The sequence below is a fragment of the Triturus cristatus genome, chromosome 12 (genome assembly GCF_964204655.1).
Source record: "Triturus cristatus chromosome 12, aTriCri1.1, whole genome shotgun sequence".
Taxonomy (NCBI): domain Eukaryota; kingdom Metazoa; phylum Chordata; class Amphibia; order Caudata; family Salamandridae; genus Triturus; species Triturus cristatus.
The window spans coordinates 490,386,956-490,413,642 of record NC_140595.1 but is presented as its reverse complement, the minus strand read 5'-3'; the positions used below and the strand labels follow the sequence as shown (position 1 = coordinate 490,413,642).

Genomic DNA, 26,687 nt, shown 5'->3' with positions numbered 1-26,687 from the left:
TTTATAAGGAACCAAAAATTGGAGCCACGTCTTATCACTGCAGCAATAGCTTTTTTAATTCTCCCATTCAAGGACCCGAGATTTATTTTAAGAGTGGTTAAAATCTTGTTCCTTAGAAGCTATTCTGTCATGATACAATAGCAGGTTGATATTGTTCTCAAGGTACCCCAAGCATGATCTTTTTAAGATCCATTCCAGTGTTAAAATTGTGCAATTAAAAATTATATTCTTCCTTCCAATATTTACCTTGTTTCCCCAGGGTGAATCTACATACTCGCTAGAATGCCTAGCTTTGGTAATTCAGTATTTACTCTGTGCAGTTGCAAAGTGCTCTGGATGATGCTCATGGGCAAGAATATTAGGGGTATCAGTGTGTGGGCAATAGTATGCACTGTTGTACTTCAATGAAGATTTTCATGATGGAGAGCTAGCATTACTAGGATTCCTCCCTAGCTCATAGTGGTCAAGGGCAGTAGTTTTTGCACAAATTTCATTGTTTAAAACGTTTGGGTGCGCCTAACGTTCTATTCCTCCCCCGTTGCTCTGCTTATATTTTTTATATCTCTCTCCGTTATTGCAGAGGCCCAAGCTGTTCTCAGTACCTGAAATTCTAACTATTTTCCTTGGCAGGTTCACAAAAATTCATAAACCAACAGCTTGTTCTATGTGCATGGCAGCTTCTAACAAAATAATTGCTTCTGTTACATTATTTATGTTGCTCAGTGTATTCATCAAGAAACTTTAGAGATAAATGTATTGGACAGAATAGTCCCAAGTACTCCTTTTATCAAGTTTCGAGCCCCCCCACCCCCTCTGATGTCTAGTTAATCAGTTTGAGTTCTAGTAGATTCAGCTGTCACTCCTGAAGCAGCCTTACATCTTTTTCTAATTCTTCTAATGTGGTATGTGTATTGTCCTAGTAATGAACAAGTTACTTACCTTCGGTAACGCTTTTTCTGGTGGATGCAGTATCTGCCTGTGGATTCCTCGCCTTGTGAATATCCCCTGCGCCAGCATTCCACTGAATTTTTCTTTCCCAACACTCCACGTCGACGTGGGCGACGTCATAATGCATCGGCTCCGCTCGCGACTCCGTACGACGTCACCGGAGCCATAAGAAGCCCACGTCGGCGTGATGACGTCAGTTCCACCCATTTTTTCCGAGCCTTCGAGGCGAACAGGCGAACCAACGACAACTCCAAGTATACACAGTATACCAACACATATACACAGCATACAAAGAAAAGGAATGCTAAATAAACAAGCATTTCCTACAAATGTACAAGAAAGTATACAAACATTTCAAACAAGACCTATTTCGTGGTATACAAAGGTGGACAACGGGGAGGCGGGTGGGCCAGTGAGGAATCCACAGGCAGATACTGTATCCACCAGAAAAAGCGTTACCGAAGGTAAGTAACTTGTTCTTCTGATGGATACATCTGCCAGTGGATTCCTCACCTTGTGAATAGATTCCCACAGCAGTCCCCACTCCCGGAGGAGGGTGTCCACCTTCCTATACCAGAAAGTCTTGCTAGACAGAGCGCGCAAAATGGCCCTCCCTCCTCATCTCTGAGTCCAAGCAATAATTCTTTGCGAAAGTATGGAGGGAGGCCCAAGTCGTGGCCAGATGATTTGCCACCAGACAAATCCGATGGTCCTGAGCCCAGGACCATAGACGCAGAGCCTCTCTGCAGAGACAACGCAACCCCACTCCTCCCTGCTTGTTGACATACCACATCGCGGTAGTGTTGTCCGTCAGGACTTGAACAGACTGACTGCGAAGGGAAGGGAGGAAGGCCTTGAGTGCCAAACGAATCGCCCGTAATTCCAGAAGGTTGATGTGAAGCAACCTCTCCTCTGGAGACCAAAGACCCTTGATCTCCAGATCCCCCAGATGAGCACCCCACCCTAGAGTGGATGCATCCGTAATCACTGTGGCCACCGACGGAGTCAGATGAAAGGGCTTTCCTTGGGACAGATTGCCCTCCACGCTCCACCAACATAGATCCGCTGCAGCTTCTCCGGAGATCCTGATAGACTCCCTGAGATCTCCGTTGTGCTGATACCACTGCCTGCGGAGGCACCACTGGAGCGCCCTCATGTGCCAGCGTGCATGGTTGACCAACAGAATTCAGGAACCGAACAGACCGAGCAGGCGAAGGACCTTCAGAACCGGAACAACCGCTCCATTGTGGAATAAAGGGACCATTTCCTGAATGTGGAGAATCCTTTGAGGAGGGGGGAATGCCCGACACACAGTAGTATCCAGTACCGCTCCTATGAACAGGCTGCGTTGAGAGGGCACCAGGTGAGATTTGGGCACATTGATCGAGAAACCCAAGTCGAATAACAGCTGAGATGTTACCTGCAGATGATGCTGCACCATCTCTGGGGACTCTGCCTTCAGAAGCCAGTCGTCCAGGTAGGGGAAAACCGGAATCCCCGACCTCCTGAGATGAGCAGCCACCACTGCCATCACCTTTGTGAAGTCTCGAGGTGCGGTAGTAAGACCAAACGGAAGGACCGCAAACTGGTAATGTTGCGACCCAACCGTAAAACGGAGATACTTCCTGTGCGACTTCAGGTTTGGGACATGAAAGTATGCATCCTGCAAGTCGAGCGACACCATCCAGTCTCCTTGCTGCAACGCTTGAAGAACCTGCGCAAGGGTCAGCATCTTGAATTTCTCCTGTTTCAGGTAAAAGTTCAAGATTTTGAGGTCCAGAATCGGACGCAACCTGCCGTCCTTTTTGGGAATCAGAAAATACCGGGAGTAGCACCCCTGACCCCTTTCCTGCTCCGGAACCACCTCTATTGCACCCCTCTGAAGCAAGGCTAGAACCTCTTTCTGCAGGAGAAGCAGATGATCTTCCGAGCAATAACCTTGGCAAGGAGAGTAAGGGGGAGGAAACTCCCGAAAGGGAAGGGCGTACCCAGTCTCTACGAGGTTCAAAACCCAAAGGTCTGTTGTAATAGATTTCCAACCCCGTAGAAAGTAGGACACCCGACCCCCCACAGGACTTACATGATCCGGGATGGGGGATCTAGGGCTGCTTCCCTGAAGCCTCATTGGGAGCAGAGGAGGAGGACGAAGAAGAGGGGTTGCGACCAGAACCTCTCCGACCCCTCTGCTTCCCTCTATAGTACACATAGAGGGGATTCTGTTGTTGCTGCTGCTGAGGCTGTCGGAAGGAGCGAAAGGATGATCTTCCGAAACCCCTAAACTTCCGAAAAGCTGAACCCCTAGAAGGTGCCTGCAGACCCAAGGACTTTGCCGTCAGTCTGCTGTCCTGAAATCGTTGAAGGGCAGAGTCTGCCTTCTCCCCAAACTGTTTTTGTCCATCAAATGGCAGATCCACCAATGTGGCCTGAACATCCGCCGAGAATCCAGAGGAACGGAGCCACGCCTGTCTCCTCGCGGCTATAGATGACCCCATAATTCTTGCCACCGTGTCCGCCGTATCCAGCCCTGACTGGATCACCTGCCTGGCAGCTGCCTGAGTGTCCGCACTTATCACCCTCAGGCAATTTAGGGGCTAAAGATTTAATAGAGTCCATCAAAGCATGTACATAACGCCCCAGCAGACATGTGGCATTAGATTACTTCAGTGCCATACTTCCTGAAGAGAAGGACTTTTTAGCCGCCTGATCAACTTTCTTGGACTCCCTATCTGCTGGAGACTGAGGGAATGCACCCGAAGCATGTTTCGAACAAGAAGCCTGCACAACCAGGCTCTCCGGAGATGGATGTGTAGACAAAAAATCAGGATCCCCAGGAGCAACCCTGTACCTTCTTGCCACCTGTCTGGAAACTGCCGGAGAAGAAAGAGGTTTCCTCCACACCTCCAACACAGGCTCCGAAGATGACGTCGGAGAGTGCAACACCTCCGTAAGCAGGTTAGACTTGTACTCCACAGAGGGCAGCTGCAGATCTAACAAGTCTGCGGCTTTCTTAATCACCACATGGTAGGGTGCCAATTCCTGCGGAGGAGAAGACCTTGCAGAAGTATGCTCCCACTCTGGGGTGGTATCCAAACCACTTGCTTCTTCTATCCCTTCAAACTCATCCGAAGAAGAGTCGACTTCACCTTCTTCCACCTCTGCTCTATACCTTCCTTCCTCCAATACCCTCTGGGCCTCCCTCCTTGATCGAATCCGGGGAGTCGACGTCGTACGCGGCGTCGGTGGAGCCAGAGGTACCGGAGTCGGCGGAGCCACAGAAGTCGTCGAAGAAGGCGTCGAAGAAGGCTCCGAACCAGGATGATCCATCCGCAGCCTCGACGGATCCCCAATCGGCGCCGGAAACTGCCACGAAGGCGCCATCAGCATAAAGGGCAAAAAGGAGGCCTGAGCATACTGCTGCGGCACCCCTAGCGTATATGCCATTGAACCCACGGGACCAGTTGGTGCTCCGGATGGGAAGGCCGCCCTATTAAATATACCATACATGGCATTCAGAAAGTGTGATGAATCGGTACCTGGAGCCGGGAATTGCGGATAAGGAACAGACCCTGTATCCCTTTGTGGAGTCTCCGGCGTCGGCTCCGCAGTGTCTTCCACCGGAGCCGCAGATTCATCAGGCACCGGAGCAGGCTCTTCCTGTTCTTGCTCATCCATAGAGACCTCCGACTCCACTCGAACCGGAGTCGACGCCTTTGACGGAGCCGGGGACTGCGCCGAAGAATGCACTGGAGCCCGCTTCGGCGAAGGAGACCCTCTCGGAGACCTTGAAGGAGAAGGAGACAAGTCCTTGCCTCGGCGCCGACGGGACGAAGTCGACCTCGATTTCCTGCTCTTCGAGGACCGATGTCGAGAAGAATGCTTTCTCTTTTTGTGATGCTTCTTCGACTTCGAAGTCGACGACTCCCGCCTCGACTTCTCCTTTTTTCTTCCTCTCTTCTCCTCACCGATCTTCTTCATAAAGAGTTTAGTCTTCCTCTCCTTCAGTGCTTTAGGATTCATTCTCCTACAGCAGGCACAGTCTTCCATATCGTGGTCAGAAGAAAGGCACCACAAGCAGTCCTGATGCGGATCAGTCATGGACATCAGACCTCCACACTCCCTACAGGGCTTAAAGCCCGACTTCCTCGTCGAAGACATATCAAAATTTTCTACAGTAACACGGTCAAACTACAAAGTAGCCAGAGAGCACTGGAAAAAAACCGTTGCGCGTCGACGGCGCGGAAAAAAGAGAACTGACGTCATCACGCCGACGTGGGCTTCTTATGGCTCCGGTGACGACGTATGGTGTCAAGGCGGAGCCGATGCATTATGACGTCGCCCACGTCGACGTGGAGTGCTGGGAAAGAAAAATTCTGTGGAATGCTGGCGCAGGGGATATTCACAAGGTGTAACGCCCTGAACGTCTCAGGATCGTTTAACAGACACGACAATGAGGACGCAACCACTTGTGAAGGGTTAGTTCTTTTAATGAAGGCAAATAAAATACAAAGAACAAACAAAAGTTATAGTCACTGGAATCCTCCAGGCTAAGTACGTTACCAGCCCACAGCACGGATGGTCCTAACCGTCCTCTGCATATACGCCGATCTTGGCGTATGCCAACAGAGGGCAGAAATGAAATGGCCGACAATGCCAATCGGTAGGCTGTGAGGGGCACGAAGAGTGTTTGGGAGAATCGAGGAGTCAGGGAAACACCCAGCCGGGGTCTCTACCTGAAGGGAGCAGCCGCTCAACCTCTTCCTCAGACTGCACCGGGACGCGGGGTCACCTCCTGGTGATGCGTCACCGATACCCCAATCACAAGCAAGAAGACTGAACCGAGAGCAGCCGCTCGATCGATCCTGTGGACTTCCGAGTCTGTAACGCGGCAAACACCTCCTGGTGTGCGTTACAGCTGGCAGTCCCTGTGTCTCTGGTCGGGCTGGGAGTTACGACTCCAACCAGCAAAAGCGCCACTGCGCTTGGACTCAGCCGAGTCAAAAAGCGAAGCTCAATGGTTGACCGGTAGAGCTTCCGGGTCCTTCACAGGTGACGATGGGGCAAGACACGGCCCAGGGAGTAACGACTCGACCTACCTCCGTTCTTGCCTTACTGGAGCACCACTCCGGAACACTGCTCTTCACAAAGCAGGTACGTCGGTGTAAACACAATATCCGACCGCCTTGTACCTCCCGGTTCCTCCCTTTATAGGGCGTGTTTTCCTTGAGTTATGTAACAGCTCTCCTGTTTACATAAGGGCGTGTTTCCCTTGAGTTATGTAACAGCTCTCCTGTTTACATAAGGGCGTGTTTCCCTTGAGTTATGTAACAGCTCTCCTGTTTACATAAGGGCGTGTTTCCCTTGAGTTATGTAACAGCTCTCCTGTTTACATAAGGGCGTGTTTCCCTTGTATGACAGGAATTCTTGACAGTACATCCTCCCTCTCAGCGGCTCCCCACGGGTCCAGCGCTGGCAGGAAAACGCCGATGGAACAAGGAGACCAAGCGCGGAGCATGAACCCCTTCAGCCGGTTCCCATGAATGCTCCTCCGGGCCATAGCCTTTCCACGCAACCAGGTACCACAGCTTCCCCCTGCGCCATTTGGACGCCCGTATGCCCGACACTTCATACTCCACCTCCGACTCCACGCATACCGGCCTAGGTGTCCCAGACGGCTTGGAGGGTGCTGGTTTGAGCAATGATACATGAAAGACAGGGTGTATCCGCAATGACTGGGGCAAGCACACCTTCACGTTCACGGGACCCATACACTTGGTAATTCGATAGGGGCCCATGTACTTGGGATGGAACACACTGTTCTTTCGAAACCTCATGTTTCTTGTGGATATCCAGACGTAGTCTCCAGTGCGGTACAGTGGCCCGGGCCTTCTCTTCCTATCTGCCGCAGCCTTGTATCTTCTCTTGGCCTCTATTAGGACAGCCCTTGAGCGCATCAACGTGTCTTTTATGTGTGCCACCCTGTCCGCTGTGGCGGGAATCCTGTCCTCTCTGAACGGATGTAGAAATGGCAAGAACCTGGGATGTTGACCATAGTTGCTATAGAACGGAGATGACTGTGTGGAGCTGTGAGTGGCGTTGTTATAGGCGATCTCTGCAACCCATAGCAAGTCGACCCATTCTTCCCTGCCCTGGTCCACAAAACATCGCAGATACTGTTTGAGCGTTTGGTTCAGGCGCTCGGTTTGGCCGTCCGTTTGAGGGTGGTAGCTGGTGGACAGGGCGGTCTTAACATGCAGCGCAGTGCACCAAGTCTTCCAGAATTGCGCAGTAAACTGCGACCCCCGGTCCGACACGATCACCCCAGGTAATCCATGCAGTCGTACCACATTCTTTAGGAGTAGTGACGCCAATTCCCCGGCCGTAGGGACTCTCTTGCAGGGGATGAAGTGCCCCATTTTCGTCAAGTAATCCACCACCACCAGTATTGCCGTCATCCCCTGGTCTACCGGTAGGCCCACCACGAAGTCCAGTGATATGCTATCCCATGGTCTTTCCGGGGTCGGAAGTGGATGTAAGAGCCCTTGGGTTCGGCCATGGTCGGCCTTCATGGTAGCACACGTAGGACACTCCTGTCCCCACCTCCTGACATCCACTCTCATGGTTGGCCACCAGAAATGCCGTCCCATGCTAGCCACCGTTTTTTCAAAGCCCAAATGACCTGCGCATGGAGAGTCATGGCACCAGATGAATGCTTGTTTCCTTAGCCTAGGCGTGGGTATCAATAGGCACCTGCCCTTCAGGGGTATCCCGTCCTTCAGCTGCCATTCTCTGTGACTGAGGAGCCACCTCCGCCATGCGAATGACCTGATCCCTCTCTTTATTCCCCTCAGGAAAGTATCCGGTTGGATAACCCCCAATACCATCCTCGGGGAAATGATGGAACGCTCGGTTGCAGGCAATGGTTCCTTAACTGCAGATTGACGGGACAGGGCGTCCGCCTTCCGGTTTTCCGTCCCCGGCCGATATGTGATGCGGAAGTTGAACCCCGCAAAGAAGATCATCCACCGCAGCTGCCTGGGAGAAAGGTGTCTAGTGGCCGTCATGAACTGTAGGTTCCGATGGTCCGTGTACACCGATACCACATGTCTTGCCCCCATCAACCAATGCCTCCATTCGGTGAAGGCGTCCTTGATTGCGAGAAGCTCCTTCTCCGCAATATGGTAGTTGCGTTCGGCGTCGTTGAGTTTGCGGGACATGTACGCAACGGGATGAAGCACCCCTGTGTCGTGGTTGCGTTGGGACAAGATAGCCCCCAGCGCCACATCCGACGCGTCCGCTTCCACCACGTAGGGGAGATCCGGATCGGGGTGAGCCAACACCGGCGCCTTACCAAAGGCGCTTTTCAGGGCCTCAAAGGCTTTGTTCGCTTCAGGGGACCAGACAAACTCCTTGGACTTCCTCAGTAGCTGTGTGATTGGGGCCACCACTCCTGAAAATCCATCTATAAACCGCCTGTAAAAGTTGGCGAAGCCAATGAAACTTTGGACGTCCTTCACGCTTTGGGGCACCGGCCATTCTTTCACCGCCTTGATCTTTCGTTCTGCCATCTCCTGTCCCTCTGGACTCAGCATCACTCCGAGGAATTCCACGGATGTGACGTGGAAGTCACACTTGCTGAGTTTACAAAACAGCATGTTTTCCCTCAGCTTTTGGAGCACAGCTTTGACGTGGTGTACGTGCTCCTCCACACTGGACGAATAGATGAGGATGTCGTCGATATATACGACCACGTAGATATCCAACTCCTCTCTGAATACCTCATTCAAAAAGTACTGAAAGGCTGCCGGGGCGTTGCACAGACCGAACGGCATGACGAGGTACTCAAAAAGGCCGAACCTGGTCTTAAAGGCGGTCTTCCACTCGTCTCCGTCCCTGCTCACCAGAGGTACGGCCCATTGTGCCGCGTTTCCAGCCAAATAGGATATAAGGAAAGCCACACGAGCCTGACTCGTGGGGAACGCCTTTGGTTTGCACGATAAATGTAGCGCCACTTGTGTGAGGAATACCTGCACTGTGTTAGGATCCCCACTGTACCTCTCTGGTGTTGCCAAGGGGATGGCTACCGGCATTTCCACTACTACCGCAGGGGTCTGGTTCGTGAGGGAGGTGCTGGGCGTGAGCGGGTCCAATTGGATAGCATCCAGTCTGGCTTTTACATCGGCTGTTTCTTGCCTAGAGGCAGCCACTTCAACTTGCATGGCCGCTAAAGCAGCCAGCACATCATCAAGTGTTGCCATGTCTGTTATCGACCGGGAGACAGTTAGTGTTATTAAGGTCGGATATTTTGTAACGCCCTGAACGTCTCAGGATCGTTTAACAGACACGACAATGAGGACGCAACCACTTGTGAAGGGTTAGTTCTTTTAATGAAGGCAAATAAAATACAAAGAACAAACAAAAGTTATAGTCACTGGAATCCTCCAGGCTAAGTACGTTACCAGCCCACAGCACGGATGGTCCTAACCGTCCTCTGCATATACGCCGATCTTGGCGTATGCCAACAGAGGGCAGAAATGAAATGGCCGACAATGCCAATCGGTAGGCTGTGAGGGGCACGAAGAGTGTTTGGGAGAATCGAGGAGTCAGGGAAACACCCAGCCGGGGTCTCTACCTGAAGGGAGCAGCCGCTCAACCTCTTCCTCAGACTGCACCGGGACGCGGGGTCACCTCCTGGTGATGCGTCACCGATACCCCAATCACAAGCAAGAAGACTGAACCGAGAGCAGCCGCTCGATCGATCCTGTGGACTTCCGAGTCTGTAACGCGGCAAACACCTCCTGGTGTGCGTTACAGCTGGCAGTCCCTGTGTCTCTGGTCGGGCTGGGAGTTACGACTCCAACCAGCAAAAGCGCCACTGCGCTTGGACTCAGCCGAGTCAAAAAGCGAAGCTCAATGGTTGACCGGTAGAGCTTCCGGGTCCTTCACAGGTGACGATGGGGCAAGACACGGCCCAGGGAGTAACGACTCGACCTACCTCCGTTCTTGCCTTACTGGAGCACCACTCCGGAACACTGCTCTTCACAAAGCAGGTACGTCGGTGTAAACACAATATCCGACCGCCTTGTACCTCCCGGTTCCTCCCTTTATAGGGCGTGTTTTCCTTGAGTTATGTAACAGCTCTCCTGTTTACATAAGGGCGTGTTTCCCTTGAGTTATGTAACAGCTCTCCTGTTTACATAAGGGCGTGTTTCCCTTGAGTTATGTAACAGCTCTCCTGTTTACATAAGGGCGTGTTTCCCTTGAGTTATGTAACAGCTCTCCTGTTTACATAAGGGCGTGTTTCCCTTGTATGACAGGAATTCTTGACACAAGGTGAGGAATCCACTGGCAGATGTATCCATCAGAATGACAGTTTACTAACATCCATCGCATTCTAGAACTTCTCCAGTTCAGAATCCCCAAATGAACAGCCATGCTTGATTATTTAAAAGGAAACAAATTGGGTCTCAAATATATTCCCAGTGCTTTGCTCCTGCAGATTCCTTACTTGAACCCCTTCTCAGGAGCCAGACTATATTTGAATTATCATCGTAGAACTTTGTTGATCACTGTGGATCATGAAAGTATAGACAAACAAGACATCACACATATACATAAAAATACAGATATAAATAATAAATAAAACTATGATAATATATAAAAGCTCCATCTGAATATTAGTTAAAATAGCAATATAAACACATAAAATTTGGTAAGCACAGGACCACTATCTAAAGTGCATGAAAAAGGTCAGTTGCAAAAATTAGAATCTATTACAGTATTGCACATCCAACCACAGTACATCATAAACATTAATAATCGATTTCAGAGGTTAAAAGCTGGATGTGCAATTTATACTAGTTTTATCCAAAATGCCATTAAAAACTTGACCAGGCAGAAAACCACATTCCGGCTGGTATCACACTTCAATAATCTGAATGCTTCCTGGTACTCCCGACTTGCCAAGTTTCTCCAAAAGGAAACAATCCATTTTGCATGTATTTGTTTTTAAAAGGGGTCAAAGAACAGAACATGGTTAAGCGATTCAGGTCATCCTTCACAACTTACACACAAATCATCAGATGGACCACTATCATGTTGCCATCTACAAGTGAAGGATGTAACAGGTAAAGTGCCATACACAAGGTTCGGCCCATAATCAGTAAGGCTAGGCCCTAATATTGAGAAGAACAACACAAATGCCAATACTGATATCTTTTCATTTGCTCACTCACTCAAGAGATCACTCGCACGTTTTGATCAAAAGCAATTTAAGAGCTGTAGCTAGGAGACTCCGCTTCGAGCTTACATCAGTTCCTTTCTTTCCGTGCTTTTCGATGCACATTTTGAAGTCTCCTTCCAACTTCGTTGGTTGTACGGATGCCTAAATTCAAAGTGTGTGTGCCCGGGGAAATGTCTCCCACCCTCTTCTGTTTTAAGACCATGCCTCAACTGCCGAAAGCAAGTATCGGTAAGGGTAAGTTACTTACCTGTAATCCTAGTTCTCTTCCAGGGGTATCCTCATCAAAGTCATAAGCACTGAATATTCCCGCCCATGTGCGGGGACCCCGGAAATAATAAAATTATATATGTAAAAAGCATACATATATACAGCTCTGTATATGTATAAACATATATCATTTTTTCCAAGCAAATGCAGCTCCCATAAAAGGCTAGGCAATGTAAATATACACATCCAATAACACACACACACATATATATATATATATATATATATATATATAAAGGTATAACAATACACCTAAATCTCTTTTTTTTTTTTTTTTTTTTTTTTTAATGAGGTAAACACTCATGAGAAAGCAAAAAATAAAGAGAACAAACTGTGGAAAAACACAGATGTACAACACATTGCCAGCCTGCAGGCTGCATTGCAATATAATACCATAGAGACTAAAAAGCCCTGTACAGGTAAAAACTGGCACCGTGCCTTTAAGGCAGCCCTGACTTCCATATCCCATCATGCCTCAGGGGTGACAGTTAGGTCAGTTGTTCTTTGCGGGACCGTAGTCCTAAACACAAAGATATATCCTTTCCATAATGAATAATACACTTCTTCTCATTTGCCTGGGGAGGTGGGTGGGTTGCTTATGACTTTGATGAGGATACCCCTGGAAGAGAACTAGGATTACAGGTAAGTAACTTACCCTTCTCTTCCAGGGGATCCTCATCAATAGTCATAAGCACTGAATAGAGTAGCAAGCTCCCCTTCCACCTGCAGGCAAATGAAACTAAGGTTGTATCACCCATGGAGAAAAAGAATCATGAAAATGATTATGCATGGAACAGATTCCTCAAGGAGGCTTGTCCTACTTGAGTGTCTGCTCTGGTGTCCGAATCCAGACAATAATGCCTGGTAAAAGTGTGGACAGATCTCCAAGTAGCTGCCTTGCAGATCTCGGAGAGTGGGACATTATTGAGAAAAGCCGCGGTAGCCGCTTTTCCTCTTGTCGAATGCGCTTTAGGGCGCGCCCCCAATGGTTTCTGAGCCAGTTGGTAGGCCAATGTAATACTTGAAACAATCCACCTAGCAATGGAACGTTTGGATGCAGCAAAGCCCATACGGACAACCCCATAGTTCACAAACAATTGATCAGATTTCCTGACATTCTTAGTCCTATCTAGGTAGAATTTTAGGACCCTTTTGACATCTAGAGAATGCAACGCCCTCTCTGCCGGAGAGGAGGGGTTGGGAAAAAAGGTTGGTAAGGAGATGGCTTGGTTTACATGAAACTCCGATACCACCTTGGGTAGGAACGAAGGATGAGTTCTCATCACCACCCTATTTAGATGAAAAATTGTGTAGGGTTCTTTAGAACAAAGGGCCCGTATCTCACTGACCCTCCGTGCTGAAGTGATGGCTATTAAAAATGCTGTCTTCCATGTGAGGTGCTGTAGGGTAGCCTTATGAATAGGTTCAAAAGGCGAACCCATGAGCTTTGACAGAACCAAGTTTAGCTCCCAGGAAGGAGAGGGAGGTCTAACAGGGGGATAGACTTTCTTGAGTCCTTGCAAGAAATCCTTCACTACCTGCACTTTAAAAAATGACTGCTGTGAAGGCGAACGCCTGTATGCTGTTATGGCTGCTAAGTGAACCTTTATGGATGAAAATTTCAACCCTGCCCTTGCTAAATGTAGAAGATAGGGCAAAATTACATCCTCCTGGCATTTAGTGGGATCATAATGATGCTGAGCACACCATATATAAAATCTTTTCCACTTACAGAAGTAGGAGTGTCTTGTCGAAGGCCTCCTGGCTTCCTTCAGTATGGACATACACTCTTGAGGGAGGTTCAGATGGCCATACTGGAGGACTTCAGGAGCCATGCTGTTAAGCTCAGCGAGGGAAGGCTGGGATGGTAAATCTTCCCCTGCATCTTGGATAACAAGTCCGGCCTGCACGGCAGCCGCTTGTGGGGGCGGATCGACATGTGTAGGAGATCCGTGTACCACCACTGCCTCGGCCAGTCCGGTGCTATGAGGATCATCTTGGCAGATGAATTCTGTAGCTTGGTCACCACCTTGGGAATTAGTGGGAGAGGCGGAAAAGCGTACACAAATGTCATTGACCAATTGATCAAAAGGGCATTCCCTAGGGATCCTGGTCGATGGTATCTTGAGGCGAAGCCTCGGCATTTTGTGTTTTGCTCGTCCGCGAAGAGGTCCACTTGCGGGCGCCCCCATTCCTCGAAGATGTCTTCTAACACCTCGTCGTTGATCACCCAGTCCTCTGGTTCTTGAAAATGCCGACTGAGCAAGTCTGCTTGCACGTTGAGTTCTCCTGGTAGGTGCACCGCTTTCAATGAGATGTTCCTTGCTAGGATCCAGTGCCACAGGGACTGAGCTTCCAGCGAGAGCGTTCTGGATCGAGTACCCCCCTGCTTGTTCAGGTAGTACATTGTGGTGGTATTGTCCGTCTGTACTAGAATGGTACTCGTCGTGATCGCAGGCAGGAACGCTTTGAGGGCTAGGTGGACTGCCCTGAGCTCCAGCATGTTGATGTGGTACAACTGCTCGCTGCTGGACCACCGTCCCTGAGTCTGCAGAGTCCCAAAATGCGCACCCCATCCCTGAAGGGATGCGTCGGTGATTAAGGTCTGAATTGGGGGCTCTTGATGGAAGGGGATCCCCATTTGTAGATTCCTTGGCTTCAGCCACCACTTGACTGACTGTTTGGCTGCAGAGGAGAGGCAAACCTTTTCTTCCCACAGGGAGTTCCTTTGATCCCATTTGTCCTCGAGATCTTGCTGGAGAGGACGCATCCTTAGCCTGGCATTGGGCACTAGGAAGATGCAGGATGCCATGGCCCCTAGCAGAGATGAGATTTGCCTTGCCGACGACAGATTGCTGGTTATGATCTGTCTGCCTTTTAGCATAATGGATGACTGTCTTTCCTCCGAAGGAAACACTTTTCCTACTACGGAGTCTATAGTTGCACCCAGGTAGTGGATCCTCTGCGTTGGTGAAAAATTGGACTTTTTGACATTCACTCTGAGACCCAACTTGCGACATAAGTTCAGGCATAGCGACAGCTGTGACCGCACATTCTGTGGTGATGAGCCCTTTATTAGCCAGTCGTCTAGGTAGGGATAGACGAAGACTCCTGCGCGTCTCAGAGCAGCCGCTACTACTGCCACGCATTTTGTGAATACTCGAGGAGCTGACTTCAGGCCAAATGGGAGGACTTTGAACTGATAGTGAGAGTTGCCTACCACAAACCTGAGAAATTTTCGATGATTCCTTAGGATGGGAATATGGAAATATGCATCCTGAAGGTCCAGTGAACACATCCAATCGCCCATCCGGAGAAGAGGATATATTTGGTGGAGCGCCAGCATGCGAAATTTTTCCTTTCTTATGTGCTTGTTCAGTATCCGTAGGTCTAAAATGGGTCTGAACTCTACCTTCACACTCCTCTTTTGGATGAGAAAGTATCTGGAGTAAACTCCCTTTCCTCTCTGGTTTATGGGCACTTTCTCTATTGCAGATTTGAGTAGTAGCGTCGCTACCTCTTCTCTGAGCTGCTTTAGATGCTGGGATGAATTGACAGGAGGAATCGATGGGGGGTGACTTTTGAAACGAAGCGAGTACCCATGACGCAGTATATTCAGTACCCACTTGTCCTTTGTGATGGATTGCCACTCTGGAAGATGATGTGCAACACTTCCTCCCACCGGAGCGGTGGACAGCATCGGAGGAAGCGGCTTCTCATTGCTTCCCCGGAGCTTTGTTTCCAGCATTAGACTGCCTGTTGTTACCTCGTCCCCTGGATGGCTTGCGGGACTGGTATTGTTGTCTCTTTTGACCTTGCTGGTCCTGGTTCTTTTGCCAATGAGGGGTTTGAACCCTCTGTTGGTAACTGCGCCTGTCATTTCCCTTGCGGCGTCGAAACTCTTTTCTCTTTTCAAGCCCGACAGCTTTCATGGTCTCCAACTCTGCTTTCATACGGGCCATTTCTTCGTCTGCATGGGACCCAAAAAGAGAACTACCGGAGAAAGGCAGATTTAAAATTCTTGCCTGCGCTTCCGGTTTCAAGGCCGTCAATCTAAGCCAGGATGATCTTCTGGCTGTGACTCTATGTGCATATTCATGCGCTGCCAGTGTTGCCCCATCTGCCGCTGCACTTATGATCTGGTTAGAAACCAGACTCCCCTCATGCAAAATCTCTTCAAAGTCCCGTCTGTTCTCTGATGGAACTTTGTCAATGAACCTCTGCAGAGAGTCCCATAATGACCTATCATAGCGCCCCAGAAGAGCCGAGGCACTCGCCACCTTAAGGCTTGAGGATGCTGAGCCGCAAACTTTCCTCCCCCAGGAGTCTTGTGTTTTACTGTCCTTATCTGGTGGTACCGTTGAAGATCCCGCTACTGCATGCGTCTTCCTGGCAGCGGCGGTGATGACAGAGTCCGGTGGAGGATCCGATTTAAGGAATAGAGGATCCTCCGGAGCTGGACGGTACTTTTTTAGAATTCTCGCCGGCGCCGTTTTGGTGGTTGCTGGTGTGAGAAAGATATCCATTACCGGCTGTAGCAAACCGGGGACTAACGGCAATAAAGGGCGTGACACTGTGCGCTCATGAAGAGTTTCAAAAATTATGGATGACGTGGTCTCCTGAACCGGCATAGGGATATTTAATTTTGTAGCTCCTCTACACAACACTTCTTGAAACGTAGAAATATCATCTACCGGAGATACCCGAGAGGGTGGCGTCTCCGAGAGTGTCGGTGAATAATCCCTTTTGGATGATCTGGAAGAAGGGGAGGTAGAAGGGGTCCTACGGCGCCTTCTCTCTGATCTGGTCGACTCTCTTCTGCGGGAGGGAGACCTGGATCGCCTTCTTGGTGCTCGAGAGTGACTTCGGGATTCCCTTTCTCGAGATCTTGGTCTGATCGGTGTCGCTGGGAATACCACGCCCCTTATTCTTGTTAGCGATGCCTTTATTGTGTCTGGCATAGCAGGGTCCTGAGGCATCTCCCTTACGGGACTTTGAGGTACAGCATTGTCCTCCTCCTGCGAACTTTCTCTTGCAGGTACTGGAGATTGATGCACCAGCTCTGGTGATTCTGATCTTGAACCTGAGCCCTCTGATCCTGAAGGCGAGATAGATATGAGACGCGGTGATTCAGGAGTCGTATATATCAGTCTATGAGGAGATTTCCGCCTTGAGACTGGTCGAATCGTGAGGCGAATATGTGACACCTCCTGCGTACCCTCAACAGAGGGCTGTCTCGACGGTGATAGGCCTATCACCGGAGATCTTTGACTCGAATCTTCGAGGCTCCGAGCTTCTTGTCTCGACGTCGAGATTATCTTCGACGGAGGCTTCATGTACCTCACCAAAGCTTTGGAGACCTGTGAGGACGGAGGCACCTGCCTCGACGTCGACTCCGACGGAGGCACCTGCCTCGACGTCGACTCCGACGGAGGCCTTTGCCTCGACGTCGACTCCGACGGAGGCCTCTGCCTCGACGTCGACTCCGACGGAGGCTCCTGCCTCGACGTCGGCCCTGACGGAGGCGTCTGCCTCGACGTCACTCCTGACGGAGACTTCTGTCTCGACGTCGAATGCTCCGACGACGTCGAAAGCCTCTTCGCCGTCGAACGATGTTTCCTCGACGGCGATCTTGATCTTGACGGCGATCTTGGTCTCGACGTCGACTGTGGAGATCGTCTACGTACTTCTTGCGACGTCGAATGATGTCTCGCCGACCTCGACGTCGAACGATGTCTTTCTTTCGACGACGAACGATATCTCTGTGCAGACGTCGATCGATCTTCTCTTGACGTCGACAGATGCTTTTTCGACGTTGAACTATGGCGCCGAGTCCTCGACGCCGAGCTCTTAGACGCCGTCTACGTCGAACGCATCCGCTTCGACGCTGAATCTAAAGTCGACGACGATTTTCTCTTTGCAGCATGACTTCCCCTTGACTCCTCACCTCTCAGCGACGATCCCGCCGCTGGAGTCTTCGACGCCGAGCCCGACGTCGATGGGGAGCAAACAGGGACCAACTGCTTCGACGTCGACCGTTCTGCTAGGCCATACAGCCTAATCCTCTCCCTCTCCTTCAAAGTCCTTTTGGAAAGGTCTTCACAATGATGGCAAGTTGCTGGAGAGTGAGAGTCCGGCAGACAGATAATACACACCTCATGTGTGTCTGAAGCCGCCTTCTTTTTTCCACAAGATGGACATGGAACAAATAAAGAAGGCATTTTTCTGACAAAATAGCAAAAAAGTCAGTCAGAAAAACACAGGATACAGACTTCCTCAAAGAGGTTCTAAGAAGAAGTCCAATAAATCTTAAAGTAGTAATAATTCTTGACTAAAGAGTCAAAAAAGAAGAGAGCTGAATTCCAGGGTCCTGACTGAAGGAGCCGGAAAGAACAACTGACCGAACTGTCACCCCTGAGGCATGATGGGATATGGAAGTCAGGGCTGCCTTAAAGGCACGGTGCCAGTTTTTACCTGTACAGGGCTTTTTAGTCTCTATGGTATTATATTGCAATGCAGCCTGCAGGCTGGCAATGTGTTGTACATCTGTGTTTTTCCACAGTTTGTTCTCTTTATTTTTTGCTTTCTCATGAGTGTTTACCTCATTAAAAAAAAAAAAAAAAAAAAAAAAAAGAGATTTAGGTGTATTGTTATACCTTTATATATATATATATATATATATATATATATGTGTGTGTGTGTTATTGGATGTGTATATTTACATTGCCTAGCCTTTTATGGGAGCTGCATTTGCTTGGAAAAAATGATATATGTTTATACATATACAGAGCTGTATATATGTATGCTTTTTACATATATAATTTTATTATTTCCGGGGTCCCCGCACATGGGCGGGAATATTCAGTGCTTATGACTATTGATGAGGATCCCCTGGAAGAGAACTGATCCACATGACATTTGCTTGTGGTGCCTTTGGTTCTGTGCACGATTTTAAGTAATGCGACAAGTGCTCCCAAGGCAATCGGGGGTGGGAAATGGAAATCTGACACAGAACACAGGGCGAGGTCTTGCTTTAATCCATGATCCCGCTACAAGTTACTGGACTGTTACTGCTACAAATCACTGGGCTGCTCTGGTTTTAAATCCTGATCCATATCGTCTGCAAAGTTAAAGTCTCGCTACAGGCACAAGAAGGCCAAGGTGGATTAGTCACCCTCTTGCCACTCCAGATCAAATGAGAAGCCACGCAGCCTGCTGTCCATGGGCACCACTCCAAGCCCATTCGAGGGCTGGTCCGGGCATGCCCAAAGTTTTTCAGGACGTTGTTGACCCTACTGCAAATAGAAGCCTTTAAAGAGGCCTTGCTGGTGGCCGATATGGCACCATGAAAAGACTTCTTTCACTCCCCTCTGCCCCTCCCTGCCCAGCCCTAAAGATTCGAAATTCAGCCTCAAAAGAACCACAGTTTGAGTTACACTAGAGCCAGCTGTGGTACGGGTCTGAGGGACCTTAATGATGTGGTGGATAAAAGGAAGATTGGAGAGCAGTCGAAGAAGAAAGCCCATAGAGTGGTGAATCAGCAATCTGACCAGACTTTTCGCAGAGGACGCAGTGGTGGCAGAGGCTGCAGGAACCACCATAGGTAGCTGTCTTCCATCTTCTCCTCCAGCCATAGCAGTGGCTGCTAAGCCTCTTTGATTTCCTCTTGCAGGGCAATGACCTGCCGGTAAGGGGCAGGATTAGATTTTTCCTACCCAGTTCACAATCTGTCACTTCATATAGGTGGGTATTGCAAATTGTTGCAAGAGGGTATGACCTGCCATTCATTTCACCCTCCCCGATCTTACTCAAGTGCCAGCAGATAATGCCACTGTCCTTTTACAGGAAGTCCGGTCACTCTTAGCCAGCTGGGTCATCAAGAGTGCATTGGACTTCACCCAGAGTGCCTTCCTACGTAATGACAAATGTGAAATGCTCACTCTAGCTCAGGTTCTGATTGTCCTGGACAATAGGTATCCGTGTACTTGCAGGACACATATTTTCATGTGCCCGTTATGCAGTGTGCCACCATCAGTTACTTGTGGAGTCAGAGCATTTTAGATTTGCTGTTATATCCTTCAGCCCCACCGTCACCCATCGGGTGTTTAAAAAGGTGTGGCATTGGTCACGGCCACCTTTGCAGGTTGGAGATGCATATATTTCTGTACCTTGACAACTGGCTGCACGAGGCGTACCTTTCACAGACCGTTGCGGATCACTTCAAAACAACAGTTGCCCTACTTTCTTCCCGGAATTTTTCATCAGCTAACCAAACTCCCACCTGATGCCCATTACGAGAATTCCCTTCATTGCTGCCATCCTGAACACAGTGGCATTCAAGGTCTTCCCAACCAAGCAATGAGGCCCAGGCGTTCTGGCTATGATCACGATATTTCAGACTCAGTCCTGGATATCAGTGAGGTCGGTTCTGAGGCTTTTTGGATTACTGGCCTCCTGCATCCTGCCTGTAGACGACAATCCCACAAAGTGTCACTGTCCCCCTTTCTAAGTATAGGGGTTGGTCTCACTCTCTTCTGATAACCTGTGATCGAGGACTGTATGTTGGCCAGCTGGATGTAGGCACCTGGAGAAAGACCCAACACAGTCAAAGAGCATCCAAGAGGCTTTATCATAGGATCCAAGCAGCTGTTATTAAAAAAATAAACAATTGATACCTCTGAGACCACTTAAATAAACAATCCCATATTGCTTTTTAGGTCTCGCCTGGTGTAGGCTGCGCAGACATGCGCAGTCTCGCTGGCGAGATTTAATGATTTAGGATAGCTTTCACTAGCGGGGCTTAAGCCCCGCCCCTCTTTTCCATTGGCTAGCGTCACCGTTTATGCTAAACGGTGGCCGGCCATTGGAAAAGAGCTTCCAGTGACGTACACTTTTCTCTTTTAGAGCCGTCCCAGTTGGACTGACTCGCTTGACTTGCGTGTGTGGTAAAAGTTTTCATATCTTTATGGGGACAAACACATGGCCCCATAAAGATAAGAAACCTTTTAGCAGGTGAGGCCTGGGACGGCAGAAAAAGGGAAACGCTAGTCCACCGGGGTGCGCGCTACCTGCGTTTGTTTATTAGCCAAGAAACTCTTGTCAGTTCCTTGCTGTGCATGCGCATATTTTACTGCTTTAAAAAAGTCATTAATGAGGCCATGGCTAAAGTTTTCTGATCACCACAGACATTACTTTGCCCAGTGTTCCTTACATGCGTGCCCAGCAGCATGTGATGTACTGGTTGTGCTGAATTAAACCCGACATACAGACTCTGACGTGGTTTGTGACAGAGGACGGAAACCGAAGCCATCAACAAGCTACTACGAGGCAGGCATTGAAGGCTTCTGGCTCATCATCATTGGAGGAGGAGTATTTGAGAAAAGAACTGGACCAACAGGCAACATAACATGAAAACATACACTCCATGCAAAGGCAAGGGGGTGGCCATATTTGAACAGACTGTTCCTTTAGAAACATAATGATCCGCTGCAGTAAACGGAGAATTTAACACGTCGATAGTACAATTAAAAAAAAATACGAAAATAAAATCCGAATGCCTTAAAAGATATTGTAAATATGATAATTTAGAATCACAGTCCACACGCTGAGCTGTAATTGCACCTACATATCAAGTTGAATTGATTCGTGCCTTTAACCTGCATATTGCGCGCTCATTGATATCTGCAAAAAATATACTTGTGTCTGATTCATGCTAAAAAAAATTTTTATTATAAAATGTTCATGCCATTACATATGTAATTTCATGTAATTCTTTTCCTGGAAATGTTTCTTGATATTTGATGGTTATACGTGTTTTGGGCTTCTTTTGGTAGGATATATACTTGTTTTGGGCTTCTCACCGAGGGGCGTGGTGCTTGTATTTGGATTTTGAGGTCCATTTGGGAAATATTGTCTAGCACCTATCAAAATAGATATTTACTATTCCCTTAGAGCATAGCTCACCTATCCCTTTGTCATATACCTGAATTGCCTGGCTTGTAAACTTGATCGAATTCCCCTGGATATATTGGGACATGCCTATAGAACCGAGGCCCTATCCCCGGCCTCGCGTACTGACTGCCTCCGGTGCAGACTCCATTGCCCCTCGCTTGCAGCTAGAGAAGGCCGCCTGGCGCTGGGCGGAAACAGTGGGGCCCGAGGAGGTTTCCCAGGAGCATATAGAAACAGCATACAGGGTGCGGCTGGAGCCCTGTGTGCGTGGGCTTTGCAGGTGCGTGTCCTTTTCCATTCTGCAATCATTTAAACAGTGTTGATGTACAGGGTTCGTCTTTAATCAGTTTTATACTAATACTTCACATGTTACATCAATTTTTCTCGATTGTTGTTATTTCCCTCCAAATTTGGGACATGCTTTAAGTTCCATGTGGGCAGTCGCCTGCATTTGTCTCCTCCATCCCTGGGTGGCACTGCAGACGCTTGTAAATGCATATTTTGTACATTGCCTGAGTGGCTTGGAAATGGAAACTTGCTCATTGCGTATGTCTTGCGCTTTATAATATTTCAGTTTCCTATAACGTTGATGCCCTTTCAAGCCCAAATAATTCAGTGCTTTTATTTTAAAAATGTATAATGTTTATATTTTTCTTTTTCCCACTTTCTCTTTTTATTAATACAGACGTGTACGTTTGTTTAAACCTAGTAGTACGAGTGAGTAATCTGTTAAATTTTCCCTCGATTCTTTCCAAACGCCGAATGAAAACACATTGTATTTGTATATTCTTTATGCCTCGTAAGCACTACATGTAAACAAATTTCATATCATACCCATAGATGCCTATGATCCACTTGCGTCCAAAATCGGATTAAACACAGGTTTTTGGTAATAATTTAGAACATTCCACAACATCGTATTAGTAACTCATTGTTTCATTCATCATTGTTCTTCATATCCACTTCCGATCTTCACGTTCGTACGCATTCATGCATGCATGTAGGCTTCAAATACGTTCCAATTTCTGCAGTTTTTTTTCGCATGTATTCTTCCTCTTTTCTGAATATGCTTATTTTTTTGCAGTACATACGTTTCCAGAATCACGCATCCATGTTTATACTGAGAACGATATATATATATATATATATATATATATATATATATATATATATATATATATATATATATATATATATAATTATCTACTGGTCGCCAGTAGATAGTTAGTTAGGACCGAGTTCCCAAAGGAAATCTGAAAATTCTATTTTGAATAACTTTGGCGCCGGTTGACGAATCCTCGCAAAATTTTCAAAACTAATGGGGCGCTCAGCTCCTACCCTGATAGTCTCGGGGTGATTCGTCAAGCGGGGGCTGAGAAAAAAGGGGGGTCCCAAAACGCGTTTTCCCCATGCATTTTCCCATAGGACCTTTAGTCGAAGGTACAGCCCGAACGGCTGAACAGAATTACTTGAAATTTGGCAAAGAGGTAGTCCTCAGGTCAGGCATGTGCCTTTTGCATATATGGTGTCAATCTGTTCAGTAGTTCCTGAGAAAATTGCAGTTAAAAGTACATAAATATCTATATGCGCGCACACTGTGCACGCACCAAATGTGCGCGAGCGTAATTCTGCTTGGTGGTTAGATGTCAGTGAACATTCGAATCGGTCGAAATCAGGAAGTGTCGGACGCCATTTTGTGTGTGGCAGTGAAAAAGAAAGGTGGAGAACGTGAAAAGGGGGCAGGGTAGAGAGTTCCTGACCCCCTAGCCTTTGTCAGGGGGTCCCTGAAGGACCCCGAAGGTTGAAAAAAACATTTTATTTTTTTTCAAAAAATCATGGTGTGCGCGCACAGGGAAAAAAAATTAAAAAAACAAAAATCATTTTAAACTGTTTATAACTGTTTATAAGTTTGTATAAGATATTAACTATGCTGTTCAACTTTATCCAAATTCAAAATAAAAGAGCTGAGCCATTCCATATTAAAGGATACAGTCAATCTATAACTATATACATAGGTAATTTATTGTAAAATAAATATATAAAAAATATAATACATACATAAATTAGCATTTAAAAAACCTTACAAATTCACAAAAAAAAAACCATAGGTTTCTCACACGTTATAGTTAGGAATTAGCATTTAAAAAACCTTGCAAATTCACTGAAAAAACCATAGGTTTCACAAATGTTATAGTTAGCTGGACATTTCACTCGTAAAAAAAACCCATTGAAATTCCCCCGTTATAGTTAGTTCAGCTAACTATTACTCGCGCGACCGCAATCCACTGCTGATGACGTCACATATTACATCACTCATGACATGGTCAGTGACATCACTCATGACATCACTGATAACATCTCAAATGACATCACTGATGACATCATCCACTGAATATGTGTCTATCTGAAAAATAAATATTTTTTATATATGTATATCTAAAGGTTAATGGAAGAATAAATAGGTAAATAAGTGTCTAAATGGATGGTTTTTTTTGTAAAATTAATTGTATAACTGACTTATTAACAGTATCTTAGTGAATACAGTGATGTAATATGTGACGTCCTCAGCAGTGGATTGCGGTCGCGCGAGTTATAGTTAGCTGAACTAACTATAACGGGGGAATTTCAATGGTTTTTTTTACGAGTGAAATGTCCAGGTAACTATAACAAGTGTGAAACCTATGGTTTCTTGGTGTACTTAAAAAAAAAAAAACCAGTTAAAGTTGCACAACAGCCAGGCAAACCGTAACCGGCATACCAGATGCAGTGCTTATGACCTCATTCCAAATGAAACCGTTGTAATTACAAATGTAAATTATCTTACAGATGAGATTACATAGCGCGGTGCCATTGCCCATTTATCAGAGAGGTTTTTAATGTAATATCATTAATTGGTTTGATTATGTATTGTGCAGTTACATTTGCTATGAGGTGTAGATATTTATAGTCCTAAACTTTGAGAGCATAACATTTCATTTGGTGTGCAAGCATGGGCAGCAGGTATGTCCATTTCTGCTATTGGATCACCTCACAGTGGGTGACTGTAATCAGCCTTTTCACAAAGAGCAGATCTGCAGATTCCATTCAGTGACGGGGGCTACAGTGGTATGTGTCCTCCTTGAGACCCAAAAATATGTTTGCTTTAGCAAAAACATTTTATAGATCGCCGTGGGTCAAAGCAGCTTTCTCAAAAAAAAAGTTTTGCTAAAACCATGTATTATTGCACCAAGCAAATCAGCAGTGAGTTGGAAACTGCATGTTAAAAAGCCACTGTATTTCTGAAGGTTACAAGTTTCTGCTGCAGAGGTTTTCGGAACCTCTTTTTGTGTTAAGATTTGACAAAAGGTAATTCATTTTATCAAAGAACATACTTCTGAGATTAATTCTTGGTCTCTGAGGAGCATCAGAAGTACTCACTGCAGGAGGATGTAACATAAATCCACACATTTTATGTTCACAGATAAACAGGTCCTTGAGTAGGACCACAGCATTAAATATTCAGCCTGAAAACATAGCTCCCAGTGTTTAGAAGATAGTGGTAAGAAGCAATGAAAGATGCTTGCGCAGCAAGTAAGCCATGGCTAAGGAGCAGTTACAAGAGCAGGGTATTGCAATGTTAAAAAGGAGTCCCTATTCCAATGGGTTAGTGCATGAGAAGGCTATGAGATTTATTTTGGTCACCGAGTGGAGTATCCAAGTAATGTACAAGTTATTTAAAAAAAAAAATGCTTTGCCCTACATTATATATTTTTCAATCATTGCCCATTTATTAAACAAAATTTGGCATCATACACATACATATTAGCTTGGGCGAAGAAGCAATCTTCAAATAGATCTTTTTGTTTTTATGAACATTGACCCAGGATTACAAATAGGAGCAAAACATTTTTCCTACTTTATTTCCACTTTTAAACATGGAAATACATAAAGATAAGGATGGGTACACATGGCTCTACGAGCATGTGAGGACGTGTCTATGTTCCGGTTTTGACGATGCAGTGCAATGATGCATCAACGTCACATACGCACTTCATCAATGAGAATATTGAAAAAATCCAATCTCTGCCGCCTCCTCCTACTTCACTGGTAGAGAAAGACAAGGCTCTGAAGGGGTGCTCATCTCTTAACAAAGTAAGTCCGGATGGGAAAATCAATGCCAGAAAAAATGAGGTACATTGTTTTCCCCAAAGAAGAAGTTTTCTTAAGAGTGGCTGGGCAGGATATCATACATTCAATAAATAAACAAGCATTAAAAATGCAATAGGTCTCGTCTTTCATTAGGTTAAAGCCATTTGCCTTGCTATACAATACCATTAGCAAAGCAAATGGCTTTAACTTAATCAAAGTCGAGACCTATTGCATTTTCAATGCTTGTTTCCTACTACTCTGCAATCTGACCAGATCAGTCTTAGAGGTCTTATACAGGGAGGCCAACCATTCTATGTGTGTGGGGTGGTATGACATCTACCCATTTCTTACAAATGTCTCACCTGGCCAGCAATATTGCGTAGAATAGGAACCCCCCTATCAGGCCCTGTTACTTCGCTAGCTATACCAAAGATGACCATGGGGAGGGAGATGTGGACAGGGAATCCCAAAATGTCCGATAAAGTTACCCCTACATTGCCCCAGTTTTCAGTTATCGCGGGGCAGTCTTTGAACATATGAATATCTGAGGCATTTACCAGACCACACTTCTTGCAACTAACCGGGAGACCCTTCACTATCTTGGACAGTCTTGCTGGAGATAAATAAGCCCTGTGAGTGGTAAAATAATGGTTCCTTCTAAGCCAGGCTGGTTTTATAGTAGCATATTAGATGTTGAAGGAAGTTTGCCACAAGTCCTCCCACTGTTCATTTGGCATGAAGGTACCCCATAGTTCTTCAGCAAGTTTAAAATCTCCATCAATGGCTTCTTCTATAGACCAATAAAAAAAGTAAACCTCCTTCCTCCCCACCGGCCTAGATACTAGTTGCTCCTCCAATATGTTTCCTATGCCTATAGGTTTTTTAAGGTTCTGGGACCAACTCTGTAACTGTAGATATTTAAACCTGGACATACCTCCCTCTAGTCTATTGTGGAATGATAACCATAGTTTTAGGGAGCCAGCAGAAGCCAAGTCCCTCCTCACCTTCAATCCCACTGTCTTAAGTGTCATGGCTAATTTATCTTTTAGACAATCTGGAACCCCTGTAGTGTCCCACAGGGGAGCTATACTCAGTCATTTAGGCCAGTGCATTGTTTAATTCTAGCCCATATGCGAGCCATCCCCAGCAAGAC

At 47.0% G+C, this 26,687-nt stretch overlaps 1 protein-coding gene across 1 annotated transcript in view; it reads left to right on the top strand.

The window, feature by feature from the left end:
- The window catches only part of GARRE1 (granule associated Rac and RHOG effector 1), a 690,207-nt gene that overhangs the window by 552,213 nt on the left and 111,307 nt on the right, over nt 1-26,687 (top strand). The window lies entirely within an intron of this gene.